General features: G+C 36.9%; 1 pseudogene; it reads left to right on the forward strand.

The window, feature by feature from the left end:
* Positions 1-1779: 1779 nt before the first annotated feature.
* Positions 1780-2663, forward strand: LOC101722791 (olfactory receptor 4A8-like; annotated as a pseudogene).
* The last annotated feature ends 10876 nt before the right edge of the window (positions 2664-13539 follow it).

Here is a 13539-nt window from a genome sequence, read left to right on the forward strand (position 1 = left end):
GATATAGTGACCTTCTTTGTCTCTCTTAATGAGTTCTGGTTTGAAATCTACTTTGTGTGCAAATAAGATGTCTACACGGGAAGATGTCAGTGGGAAGGATGGTGGCCGGGAAGCCCCTTCCTCTGGACCAGGAGCAGCAGGACAGAAGTTGGCCCAAAAGCCCTTTCCTCTGGGCTGAGAGCAGCGGGAGGGATGGTGACCGGGAAGCCCCTTCCTCTGGACCAGGAGCAGTGGGAGGGTGACTCAGAAGCCCCTACCTCTGGTCCGGGAGCAGCAGGACTCAGTACCTTGGTCTGGTGGTCTGGTGTCCTCTGCATTTGAATTTTGAGCCTGACTCATTCCACTTAATACAATGGTCACCAGTTCCATCTATTTTCCCAGCAGCCACAGTGCTCAAGACTGTGCCTCGCTCTCTCGGGGATTCTTAGGATTCTTAGGTCTTCCCAGCCTGCCTGGATAGACCATGGATGGAAAACTTAGGGTCATTATTTGTCCCTCTTGACATTTCATCTCACTACAGCCTGGCATTTTTGAAGTAACAGTAATGAGCGTGCAAACTGCTACTTGGTGATAAAATATGAAACATACTAAACATATACAGAGTAAGAAGTGATAGGCCTGCACTACCAGTGTTGTAAATAGATGGAGTGGAAATGGTTCTGGCCTCTTCTAATTCAATTCCTTTATTTTTCAATGTGTTGAGAAGTATCTGTGGTCATGTTTAGAGAATCACTCAAACCCATTCCTTTTCATGCTGAGTGAGGATGGACTTCTCCCTCCAGTAGACTGCTTTTTGGAATGTGCTCACTGAATTCTATTTTGCAGCATCCTCAGTACATAGGGAGTCTTATATACAACAGCATAGCACACTATTCTCTATTTCTCCTTTCATTTTCTATTTTTCTCCTTCATTAGTACCTAGCTTACTCCAAAACTCCAAAAATCTGATACCAGCAGCTAATGGAGTGGCTGTTTATAGTCTTGACTTCATTTAGATCAGTTAAAAATATTTGCTGAACATCAGGGTAGAAAACACAAATTTGCTAAGAATTTGGCATAGGACAGGGACCGGATTATAGGTCCTGAAAATGAAAAATGAGATTCAAATAATATACTAAGTACTAAGTGGTTAGCAATGTGCTAAATAATTTTGTAGTTATTTGATACAGTTCAAAATCTAGTATCTTGAGATTTAATGAGGAATTCACCAAGAATGAACATCCTTTGATATATGAGTCTGGTCATCTAATATGTGGTAAGGTGCAATAGTATTCATTTTTCATGCAATGAAGATCATGTGGTAAAATTATTCCACATAATACTACCAACTAAAATGACTGACTCTATGTTAGCTCATATATCTAGGATTTATTGCCACCACTAGAGATTACTGTGCATTTTTTGTTAGCAGCACTTTAGCTGTTTGTCATTGCTGCCCTCTGTGTCACAACATGACATCGTTGAATGAAAGAGTTTGTAAATGTACAAGTGACCGTTGGGTTTTTTATTACTCTTCTCTATAGACTATCATCTATGACAAAGAGATAGGGTAAAATTATTTGAGGAGAAACAGAATCATCAAGAGAAGGTCTGTTGGGGTTCTTGGAAGAAGAATTCAAAAATATTAGCTAAGTGTTTGCTGTGTGTTCACCACTATAGAAGATATAAGGAGGAAGATGCACTCTATGACAGAATGGATCCATGGTCCTATTTGCAGATTCCTGGCAGGTCCTGCTCTCCTGAGCTTGCATCTCTGAAGTAAGGCTTCTAGAAGATTGAATGGGGCATGGTAACAATGTCACAGAATTTGTCCTCCTGGTCCTCACTCAGGATCTGAGTGCACAAACAGCACTATTTGTCATGGTTTTACTCATCTACACTGTGACAATACTGGGCAACCTCCTCATCCTGGTGACTGTCCTTGCCAGCCCTCCTTGGGCTCCCCAATATACTACTTCTTTGCCTGTGTGTCACTCATAGATGCTGTTTATTCCACTGTGTTCTCACCCAAGTTGCTGATAGACCTGCTTAGCAATAGAAAGACCATTTTCTTCCCAGCCTGCCTGGAGCAGCTCTTTATAGGGCCCTCATTTGGTGGTGCTGAGGTCTTCCTTCTGGTGGCGATGGCCTATGACTGCTATGTGGCCATCTGTAAGCCTCTGCACTATTTGACCATCATGAACCTATGGGTTTTCAGGTTTATATCCTCCTGCTGGTGGTAGCCTGGGCTGGAGGTTTTGTGCACAATCTGATTCAACTTGTGTTTGTGTCTAGTCTCCTGCTCTGTGGCCCCAGTATCATGGATAATTTCATCTGTGACATGTACCCATTACTGGAGCTTGCGTGCACTGACACCTACCTAATTGGCCTCTCTGTGGTGGCCAATGGTGGAGCCATCTGTATGGTGATCTTCATCCTGCTACTTATCTCCTATGGAATCATCCTAAACTCCCTTAAAACTCAGAAGGGAGGCCCAAGGCCCTTTCTACCTGCAGCCTCCACATCATAATTGTCCTACTTTTTGTTCCCTGTATTTTCATGTATGTTAGACCAGTCTCTAACTTTCCTTTTGATGAATTCATAAGTGTATTTTTTGCAATTATTGCTCCCATGCTAAATCCTGTAATATACACCTGAGAAATTCAGAGATAAAGATGCTATGAACAATCTTTGGTTTAGAAAGTTAAGTACTGATAGAATATGAATGTGTGTTTCAAACTGAACATGTTTGATAATTCTACAAACAGAACATAAACTCTAACAAAGATGATGTCATCCACATGATAGAGTATCTGTGGATGTTTCTGTTTTTTGTCTAAAGCTATCAAAGTGTTTAACAAATTTCTTTTGAAACAGGATCAATCTTATAAAGAATAAGAGAGGATAAAGATATTTTTCATACTGTTATTAAAATAAAACTGAAACTTTATTGTTATTGAAATGAGATTTAAAGTTTTAAAAATAATGATAATAATCTACTTTATGGCTTAACAAAACTTTTTAAATCATGTCCTGAATCCTGTAACCCCTAAAGAAGCCACCTTTGAAATATAAACATCATCCAAATTAATGAGAAAGAAATTTAGCTAGTATTAAATTTCTGTAACCAAAAGAATGATTTTTTTATTTTTCACATTCATTATTTTGTTAGGTCAGAAACTTTTTTTTGGTGCCAGGAATTGAACTCAAGACTTTGTGCTTGTGAGGCAGGTGCCAGAACCACTGAGCTAAATCCCCAGCCCATGGTCAGAAACTTTATGTGGCTGAATTATGGGTTTTGTCTTAAGATTATTCCATTTTTTAATCATAGGCTATGCCCTTTCACTTCATGATAGATGGCAGATGATACTGCTTAAAGATATTTGCAGTGAACAATTTTGTTACACCAGATGTTGTTGATAAGGAAAATAGATCTATATCTCTATCTTTCTAACTCTCATCTATCTATCTATCTATCTATCTATCTATCTATGGATAGAGAGAGATCACAATTTCCTCTGACTTGAAAAATCAAAAACTGGGGAGAAGGTAGAATTGTTTTCATTGCAACAGGAACATTATATATGCTTATAAGAGTTTTCTTTTCCAGCTGGAATTCTTACAGGCCAAGTAAGGAATTTATACATTCACTTTTACAGGTGGTTGTGTTTTCTCTACTGGTGTTATATGTTACACTCCTACCAATAGTGTAAACAGTTCTATTGCTCTACATTCATTGGTGAAATGCCTGATACTGTGAAATGCTTAATATTTTTGTGAATGTAGTGTGTACAAGACTTCCTGTTGGGAGCAATGCTGCATAATTTTAGGGAAAAATCTTTTGGTTAGCCTAGTTCCCCTGGCTACAGCCCAGCTATGGAATTCTGAGACATAATTCCATTTTGGCCTCTGGTCACAACTGAGACCTCAATGATCTGCAGATGCTGTGATTCTCCAGGAGAAGAAACATCCTGGGAGCTGAAAATATCCTGGGAGGAACAAACATCTACTCAATTCCTCGTTGTTCTTGGATTGTTACATCTATTTTACGCGGATGTGCTGAACTCTCAGTCCTGAGTCATTTGTTACATTTGTTTCTCCCGACAGACTGAGTACTGAATAAAAGGTGTGGTAAAGTGGGGGCTTTTGTCTTTGCTGCCCAGAGCAGCACTGATCAGATCTAAAGCTCAGCTTCTCCTCAGTCTCATTTTTTTACTTTTCCCGTAATTTGCCGTGTACTTCCATGGCTCGCAGGAGACTAGGACTTACTGCAGAGGTTCTGGTAACGTCCCTTTTCCTTGTTCCTTACAACTTCCCAGTCATTATGATTTTAATTCGCATTTCATTGCCCCCGAAGCTGACCGTATTTTCATAAGTTTATTGAAATTCACTTTTCCCCCAATCTTTAAGAAATTTTTATTTATGTTTGTGCTAGGGCTTGCCTGGTTTTTCTATTATAATTATTAAATTATTGGAGTTATGCCTCTAGTATTATTCATTATTTGTATGTCACGAAGTCTTCTCTGATTTTTTAACTCTATATTGTTTCATTTGATGAGTAAGAATTTTTATGATTTAATATACATAAATATATATATACATTGTAGAATTAGCTAAATTGAGCTAAATAACATTTATTATCCAGATAACATTTTCTTTTTTGATGAAATCACTCATAATCCACACTCAGAAATTTTGAAAAGAATATTATTTGTTATTGACTATAGCCACCATGTTGTGTTGTGCCCAGATTGCGAAGTCCCCAAAGACCACCAAGGAGCCGATTCTGATGCAAACACATGAGGGTCATTTATTCAAGCTCGAGCAGGGACTCACAACCATCACCGGTGCAGCGGATCAGGATTGAGAGCCCCGAATTTCACATCAGCAGGGTTTTTATTGTGGCTACAGCAAGGTTTGGGGATTTTCCATTTAGCAGTTACATGATTGGTTGATATTTAGCAAGTATGGGGTGTACGGGGGGGGGTTGAGGGGCGGCTACATATAGATTTTATTAAAAAAGGAACAATCAGCTCATTGACAGAATGTTCATGGTCAGCACATAGATAACGGGCCCAGGAGTGTCTGTTTTCTGGGCAAACAGAGGATTGATTTAGGAGCTGTGTCCTTTTTTCATTTGTTGCCCCAGAGCACGGACATTTTATCATTACTTTATGGGCACAAAGGAGACTAGGGGAATAGTTGACTTCAGTGAAGTGGAATTTATGTCTAGGCCACTTTACTGCCTTATTCTCAGATGGAGTCAAATTTTAAAATGGAATTATTTAGGTCTCACAGTTGTACACTAGAACACTTGATCTTATTCTTCTTAAATGAAATTTTATATCCTTTGACCATTTCCACACCTCCTCACTGGTTTCCTAATTTATGGAAACCAATATCTTACCGTCTACTTTTGAGTCCAACTTTTTTTCTAATTCACATGTAAAATGGGAAATTGCAGTGTTTGCCTAACTGGGCCTGATTTGTTTCATTTAGCACACTGTCCTGATGGCTCATCAGTATTGCTGTAAATGACAGAATTTCCTTTTCTTCGATGGCTGAATAGGATCCCTCTGTCTGGTGCAGAGTCCAGCTGTGCTAGGAGGTGCAATGGGCTGCTAAGAGACCAAAGAAGCTATTTAGAGACAGATTTGAGAAAGGTAAGATACATCAGGACTAACTGGCACTCACAGGTGGGGAGTGGCTATAGGAAAAGAATATGAATCCAATACTGTTTCCTCACAGAATCCCACAGAAAGGGAATACAGATCAAGTCCCCCACCTGGCCAAAATCCCATAGTGAAGGATACAGTTAACCCCCTTACCTGGTCAGATTCTGCAGGAGAAGAGCACTACTGCCCCTGGCCAAAACCCACAGCAGGGGTGTACTAGGGCGGCACTGCCTTGCAAAACTCCACAGGAGAGACATAAAATCAACAGTGTCACCGGGTTAAAATCCATGAGAGAGAGACACAAACCAGTCAGCAGTGTCGCCTGGTTACTGCAGAGGTGGGCTTTATAGATTACTCTACATCACAGTGACACCATTAGCTGTATTCCACTGTTTGACCAGCATCCCAAGAAAAGGCTGACTTAGTATGTGCGGCAGCTCCTATGAACAAGCTCTAGTGTTCTTCAGATCATGCTTCTGTCTACATTCTGGTCCTGGACTCTATAGAATTCACCTTTGATTTGCAGGGAGCCTTGGGACTAGAAAAGCATTGTTTCAGGAATATGGTTTTAAATGCCTTAGTAGGGCTGGGGATGTAGCTCAGTGGTTCCAGAGCCTGCCTCGCAAGCACAAAGTCCTGAGTTCGATCTCCACTACCAAAAAAAAAAAAATTAAATGCCTAGTATTTTCTTAGGGATGATGCACTCCACTCCATATGTGCCTAAACATGCTTCCAATGTTATCCAGGCAGTTTTCTCTGATGGCCCTTGGTCGGCAGGCCAGAGTGCACATCACAACCAAATCCGACAACAACACAAAGTTTAACAGGAGATTGTGACAATCCCCACTAACACAACAGCAGACTGACAAGTTTTTTCAGGCTGTAAGAAGAGATTGTAACCAAGTGGAAACCAGAACAACACTAAGTTTATCTATGGCTGCAATATGGTTTTACAACTTAAGAAGGGCTAAAGAATTTATAAGAGTTACCAAAAAAAATGTATGCATGTATGTATGCATGATCAGCCTTTTTATAGTCTTACCCTTTATATTTGAGTAATTTCTTCATTAAGCAAGGTCATGGCTTTTGTATGTAATTTAGGGTGGCAGCAGTTGGTGTATCCTTGATTCTTGATCTTAAACTCCATGTCAATGCTTGTTTCTTGGGGAGAAAGTATAGCAAGTGGGTAAAACCACTAAGTATCTTGGGTTACATTATGTTCAGCACTTATCAGATCCCAATTAGTAGGAGTTGTAGACAAAGTAGGGTATGTGTGACTAGGTATGTGAGGTCTCACCCAAGTGCACGAGCCAGACTAATTATAAGGTAAGTGTGGTTGCCCATTAGTGCTGCTTATTCATCACAATCCCCTCACATGCTGATCAGCATTGCTACCCCACACAGACAGTGTCCTTAAATAAGACGGCAAAGTTACATTGACTTGTAGGAGTCCCTCTCATGTTTGCAGAGGGTAAAGAGGTGTTACTGCTATTGTTTCTTTTGATAACAAAACTCCCCCTGGCTTATTTCCATCTGGGGGGCACTAAGCCACTCCAGGCCACCAAGCACAGAATACTCTAGCAGAGGCTTAGTTATATTCACTGGTTCTCATTCTAGGTGGAAGACATGGTACAGTACTTCATATTATCAAAACAGGGTAAGTCTAAGTTCAAGTACACAGAGTAACCATCCATCTTTGCCTAAGAGCAGTGAGTGTTGTTCCAGCTGAATGTTAATTTCTATTGCAGCCAGTTGTATTGTCACTAAAGAATAGTAGAGGACAAAACTCACTGTATACTCAATAATCCTCTTAGTTATTATTTTTAGACTACCCACATGTACTCAGGTTAGTGTCATTCTTGGTGCATACAATTATTTTCAGTGTGAACATCTCAAGATCTTGATTTTCAATGGCAGGTCTGGTACATCAGAATCAAGCTGACTCAAGACAGATTTATGATTTTTGCAGAGTCCTTAGCAACAGTTGCATTGAGGTATTCATGTGTGAGATCCCTTCATTCATAAATTCTTGACTTTTAATTTTGGGGCTGACAGAAGTGCTTCCATTTGATTTTGACAGCTGTCATGCATTTTTTATATCTTGTCTTGTGTTTCTGAGGTTCTTTCCAAAGGCATCACTGACCAATCATTCTGTAGGTAGATTTTTTATTTTTATCTTGTTGCCAGAATTCTGCTTCTTGGCACTAACTGGTCCCACGTTGAAGGGGAAGTGATTGATGGTAGAGTTGGTGTCATAACCTTCTTATCCACATTTGAGCAGCAAAGATATTTAGAAGAAGCTGCTAGGCTAAGTTTTCCTCAAATTCAGCATTCTATTTAATTTTATGTATTTTGTAGTTGAAAGTCAACTTCTCAAAAAATTGCATTGTGTCTCTTTGTCATCAGTTGTATTTTGCAGAATTTCAAGGGATGACAGTTTCAAAATTTTAAAAGGAAAATATAAAATCAAACCACCCAGAACAAACAAATTCAGTTTATGTAACAGTTTTGAGCTAAGGAAAAATTTCTTGTTACACCAATTGTTACCAAAGATAAAAATTTCTTGTTATACCATTTGTTACCAAAGATAAAAATTTGTTGTTATACCAATTGTTACCAAAAGAAAGAACCAATTTTTCTGTTAACAATTCTTCCCATGAATCTGATTACAAACACTTCAGAGAAGGGCCGGAGATTTAGCTCAGTGGTGCCACTGGCTGCCTCACAAGCTCAAGGTCCTGTGTTTGAATCCCAGTACCAAAAAGCAAAACAAAACAAACACTTCACAGAAAAATCACAACTGTGGTGATAAAAGATTTAGAACAGCAATGATTAAAATTTTTGTGAGTTGAACAACTGATAGGGTAATCTAGTTATTTATTTTATATAGCATTTTATAATAATAATAATTACTGATAACATTGTTTCAGGACCAATGGGCTGTCCTTATTGGGCTCTCTTTATAGATATAGTCCTTTATGACTGATAAATACCCAGTTTCTTTTTATTATCAGCGTGGCATTGTCTTAATAAGTTTACATAAGTTGATATAAATGACAAACAGTTTCTTTGGAAAAATCAATTCATAATTTTTTGATAAAATCTTCTCTGCTTTTAAATTCTATTGGAAGCATTTATGAATTTCATTGCAACAGTTTCTCTTCTTTTTCTTTTGCTATAGCTTTGCATGGAGTTACATAAATTTTTGGCTTCTGTTTACTTTGAAATCCTTAAGCATGTTTTCTATATGGATAGATTGAGAGTTGAGCATTTGGGTATCTTATATAACTTTTAGTTCATAACCATTTTTTTATTTTTTTTTTTTGTACAGATAAAATTTTTTAAATGGAGAATTGAAAATCAGAGTATATTTATATTTTGCCATTCTGTTTCCTCATAACCTGAATTTGACTGTTAATGCCCTTGATATTTGGCATGCATTAATTCTACCTGATTTTTTTATACTTCTGCCACATCGTATGGTGTTTGGAGACTGTGTTGAAGGATTAGGTTTAAGGTGCTCCTATTGCTATATAAAAGACATCTGAATATTTCTGGATTTCATTTGTATTATTTTTCTGTATATTGCTTTATAATAATATTTGAAAAGTTAAAGGTCCTAATTATTTGTTTCTGCATTTCTTTTCAAGAAAAGTTATTTTGTTCTGAATTGGACTTATTATTTGGACATTAGCTCTTCTGAGTTGGACTGAAACTTTCACTAAGTTTGTGAGACCTAACTAACTCCATTTTAAAGTTTGACTCCATCTTAAAATAAGACAGTGAAGTGGCCTTGACATAAATTCCACTTCACTGAAGTCAACTATTCCCCTAGTCTCCTTTGTGCCCATAAAATAATGATAAAATGTCCTTGCTGTAGGACAACAGATAAAAAAAGAGACACAGCTCCTAACTCAATCCTCTGTCTGCCCAGAAAACAGATGCTCCCGGGCCCATTATCTATAGAACATTCTGTTAGTGTGCTGATTGTTCCTTTTTCCCATAAACTCTACATGTAGCCACCCCTCAACGCCCCCCCATGTACACCCCATGCTTGCTAATATCAACCAATCATGTAACTGCTAAATGGAACATCCCCAAACCTTGCGGTAGCCACAATAAAAACCCTGCTGGTTTGGAATTCGGGGCTCTCAATCCTGATCCGCTGTGTCGGTGACGGTTGAGTGCCCCTGCTCAAGCTTGAATAAACGACCCTCATGTGTTTACATCGGAATCGGCTCCCTGGTGGTCTTTGGGGACTTCGCGATCTAGGCACAACAAGTTGATTTGCAATGACCTACCATTCTCTAAATGTATTTGTCCTACAAAAACCTTTAAGCTTCTCTTTCATGCACGTGCTTTCTTGGATTTAGGAGTTTCAAATACATGTGATTAACTGGAAACAAACTATTCTTATTTGTGCAGTCTTTTGCCTTTGTTTTTAGTATGTGACTTCCCTTGGTCAGATTGCTGATCTTTTTTACTTAATTAGTGTGAAGTGTCCAGGGGAAGCGTCTGAAAAATTCAGACGACATTGGAAAGATCATGTAGAAGGGTGTGTTCTCTTGGGCACAATTCCTCAGTGAATTTAACTTGGAACATGCAGTCTTGAGAACAACATCTTGAACATCTCAGTGAAATGCTTTTTGTTTATTGCTGATTAAATACCCAGCCATATCTCCTCTTACTTGGGAGATTAATTTGCTTTGGGGATTAATATTTCTGCCTAGATAAAAGCCATTAATTACAATTCTAAATATGAACTGTGTTAATGCAGTAGTGAATCCTTTAGATATATCCAAAACAAAGTCCGTTTTGTAGATTATCCAGTACTGTCGATTACTCATTACAAATATGTTTATTCAGTTGATTTGGTCAGCAAGCATAACAGCAAAGCTTTACATTTGTTTGATTCTGGATACATATTCTCAATGATAGCTTTCAACTTTGATGATACAGGCCACATATCAACTATTTGAAGCCAATTCCGGGTAAATCCAATTTAATTTGTAAAATATTTTGACAGTAAGGGAAGATGGATATACAATACCTCTTGCAGACTAAGGGAGATGTACTTTTGTGTAACAAAGCATTTGTAGCTTCAGTGACTGAGTGGGCTGTCATCCTTCCTTTGCAGTCATGTCTGGACTAAGATGGTGGCTGTTCTAAATGATCTTTATCAAACTAAGTTATCACCTCGAAGAACCATAGAGAAATTGCTTGGATTTTGAACAAGGGACCAAAGAATATATCAAAAACCCAGGTAACATATTTACTAAAACTCTTCACTTCTAATAGGGCAAGTCGGAATTATTTGGAATAAATCATGTATCTTTCTTAAGAAGCAGATTTATAATTAGCCTAAAATGTTTTGTGACAGAACCAAGGATAAGACAGCTCATGCATTTTATGTACTTTGTAAGAAATTGCTAGAAGGTAGTGGAAGTAATTTTCCTCAAATTTTATATTGGACTTGTTTAACTACATACAAAAATAGAGAAAACACATGGTACAAAAATAATAATATCACATGATGCATATTATCCTAAAATTTTTATACTATATAGTACAATTTTTATGTAATTGAGACTTGGATAATTATTTTTATAAATTGTCACCTTACATATGCTGTGTTAAAATGCTCTGATTCTATATAGAGGTTTTATTTCTGCTTTTTAATTGTGGTAAGGTATATGTAATACATCATCTCACATTGAAATTCTGTACCCCTTAAATAATAACTCTCCATTCCTCCCCATTCCCAGCATCTGGTAACCTCCATTATACTTTGTCTATTAACATGACTGTTTTAGATACCACATAAAAGTGAGATCATAAAATATCTGTCCCTTTATCTCTGGCTTATTTAATAAATTAGGATGTCTCCAAGGTTTAGTCATGCTGTACTATATATCAGAATTTCATTTCTTTGTAAGGCTGAACAATATCCCATTGTATGAATATTCCACAATATGTTTATCCATTCAGTAGTTGGTGGATATTGGTTTATTTCCACATTGGCACTATTGTAAAAAATACAGGAATGATAGCAATGTAAATTTTGGAAATTACAAGCAAATCAAAACTGTCAAAGACCATCAAAGATCCACCCTCTCCAATTCTGCTTTTCTGTATTATTCTCAAAATCCCATTCTGCTGTCATTTTAGATGTCTTCCATGTGGTGTTCTAGACTTCATCCTCCGAGGACCAATGTGTTTCTTAGTTTTAGCCTAGTTCTCTGGAGAGGCTACTCATGAGGTGAAGCTGTTCTGTTTTCCAGTCAAGCAAGTTCTGGTTCCTTCATACTTTGCAGTTCTTTCCTTGGCATGTCCAGCAGGTTTCACAGGCAGCCATTTTCTTTGACAGTGAGGAAACTGACTACCAAATATCTGTACTATATTTAACATTTATCTTGTTTTAAAGAAAACTGATGAGCTGATTTGCTTTTTATTCAAATCTCAAATTTTTGCTGCATCGTTTCTATGTTTATTGCTCATCTTTCAAAGAAGGTATTGTTTCCATAGAAAACAGCTTTTTATATAAAAGTTAAACAGAAACATGCATAGGCATAGGCTGCTATCATGTTTCAAAATTTCTGAATTAAAACTCAAAATTTCAAAGCTGTAATTTCCAGTTTTGTAGATTGAAAATATTTCTCAGTATTCTATATCTTACATACTACATTCTCAGTTGAGATGCTTGGGTGTAGTTTTGCTTCCTTAAAAGTACAAAAGTTAGAATAATCTCTTTACTTGTAGACAAGTGATGGTCAAGAAATGTGAGCATGACATGGAACAGATTTAAAATAATCTTTACAATATGAAGTTACACACATTACAGTTGAAGTTGACCCTGGATCACATCTGAAAGGTCCAATACATGATATATTTGACTCAAATGAGAATGAATGTCTCATATTCAGCATGAACTGAGGTAGCTAAAAGCTAATAGTATGAACAAAATTATTCATAGATGCTTTAGAACAAACTGAGTCATTCTGATTAATATAAAAATGATCTACTAGAAAAACTGTTATTGTGTCATTTTGAATAAAGTTTTCACTGATAAGAATACAGAAAAACACATCTGAAGAGGCCATAACACTTTTTTTTATAAGAAGAAGCAAGATACATCATGTACTGGTAAAAATTCGATATGATGAATGTTATCATTATGTATATTAAAATGTACCAATAAATGTTTCGCTAAAAGAAGAAATAAAGAAATAAAGGTAGGACATGATTTTCTTATCACAACTGAGCTAAATATCAACTGATATTTGTGAACTGTTCATATAGAGTTATTTGTATCATGATTCTACCTAAAAAATCTTTTTTTTTTTTTTTTGACATTTTGAATTGATTCCTGGGTACACACATTTGGAAAGTGGAGAAGATGTCTGTGTTGTGTCTATCCTTATGTTATTTATTTGTTTTCCCTTCAAAACCTAGGTTGAAATTAATGTTGATTCAGTTTATATGCTTTTATTGGATTTTTATGACTAGGAATAATTTAATATATTTACCATTGCTCAGTTGCTCTAATGAGCTTTGAAATTCTGCTTAATAAGTAAAGTTTAATAAGTATTTAATAAGCATTCACAATGTGCCTATTAATTACTATGAATGAGCCATTCCTAGTTTCTAGAAGCTCATAAAAAGATATCAGATATGTAAATATGCAAATATAGGCCAATAATTTCATAGATGTGATAAAAAATATGGTGAATATTTAATTTAAAAAATAAAAATTATTGCATTACAAAAACATTGTGATTAACTTCAAAATCTTTCCACTCTTTTGGAACACATCCCATTGTTCTTGTCACTTTCTGAGGTAGTTCTGGAAGTCCTCTTTAGTGAATCATTTCCTGCTACCTTGATA

The sequence above is a fragment of the Heterocephalus glaber genome, unplaced genomic scaffold (genome assembly GCF_053883595.1).
Source record: "Heterocephalus glaber isolate CG9 unplaced genomic scaffold, H.glaber_assembly_v1.0 deba00001804, whole genome shotgun sequence".
In the NCBI taxonomy this organism is placed as follows: domain Eukaryota; kingdom Metazoa; phylum Chordata; class Mammalia; order Rodentia; family Bathyergidae; genus Heterocephalus; species Heterocephalus glaber.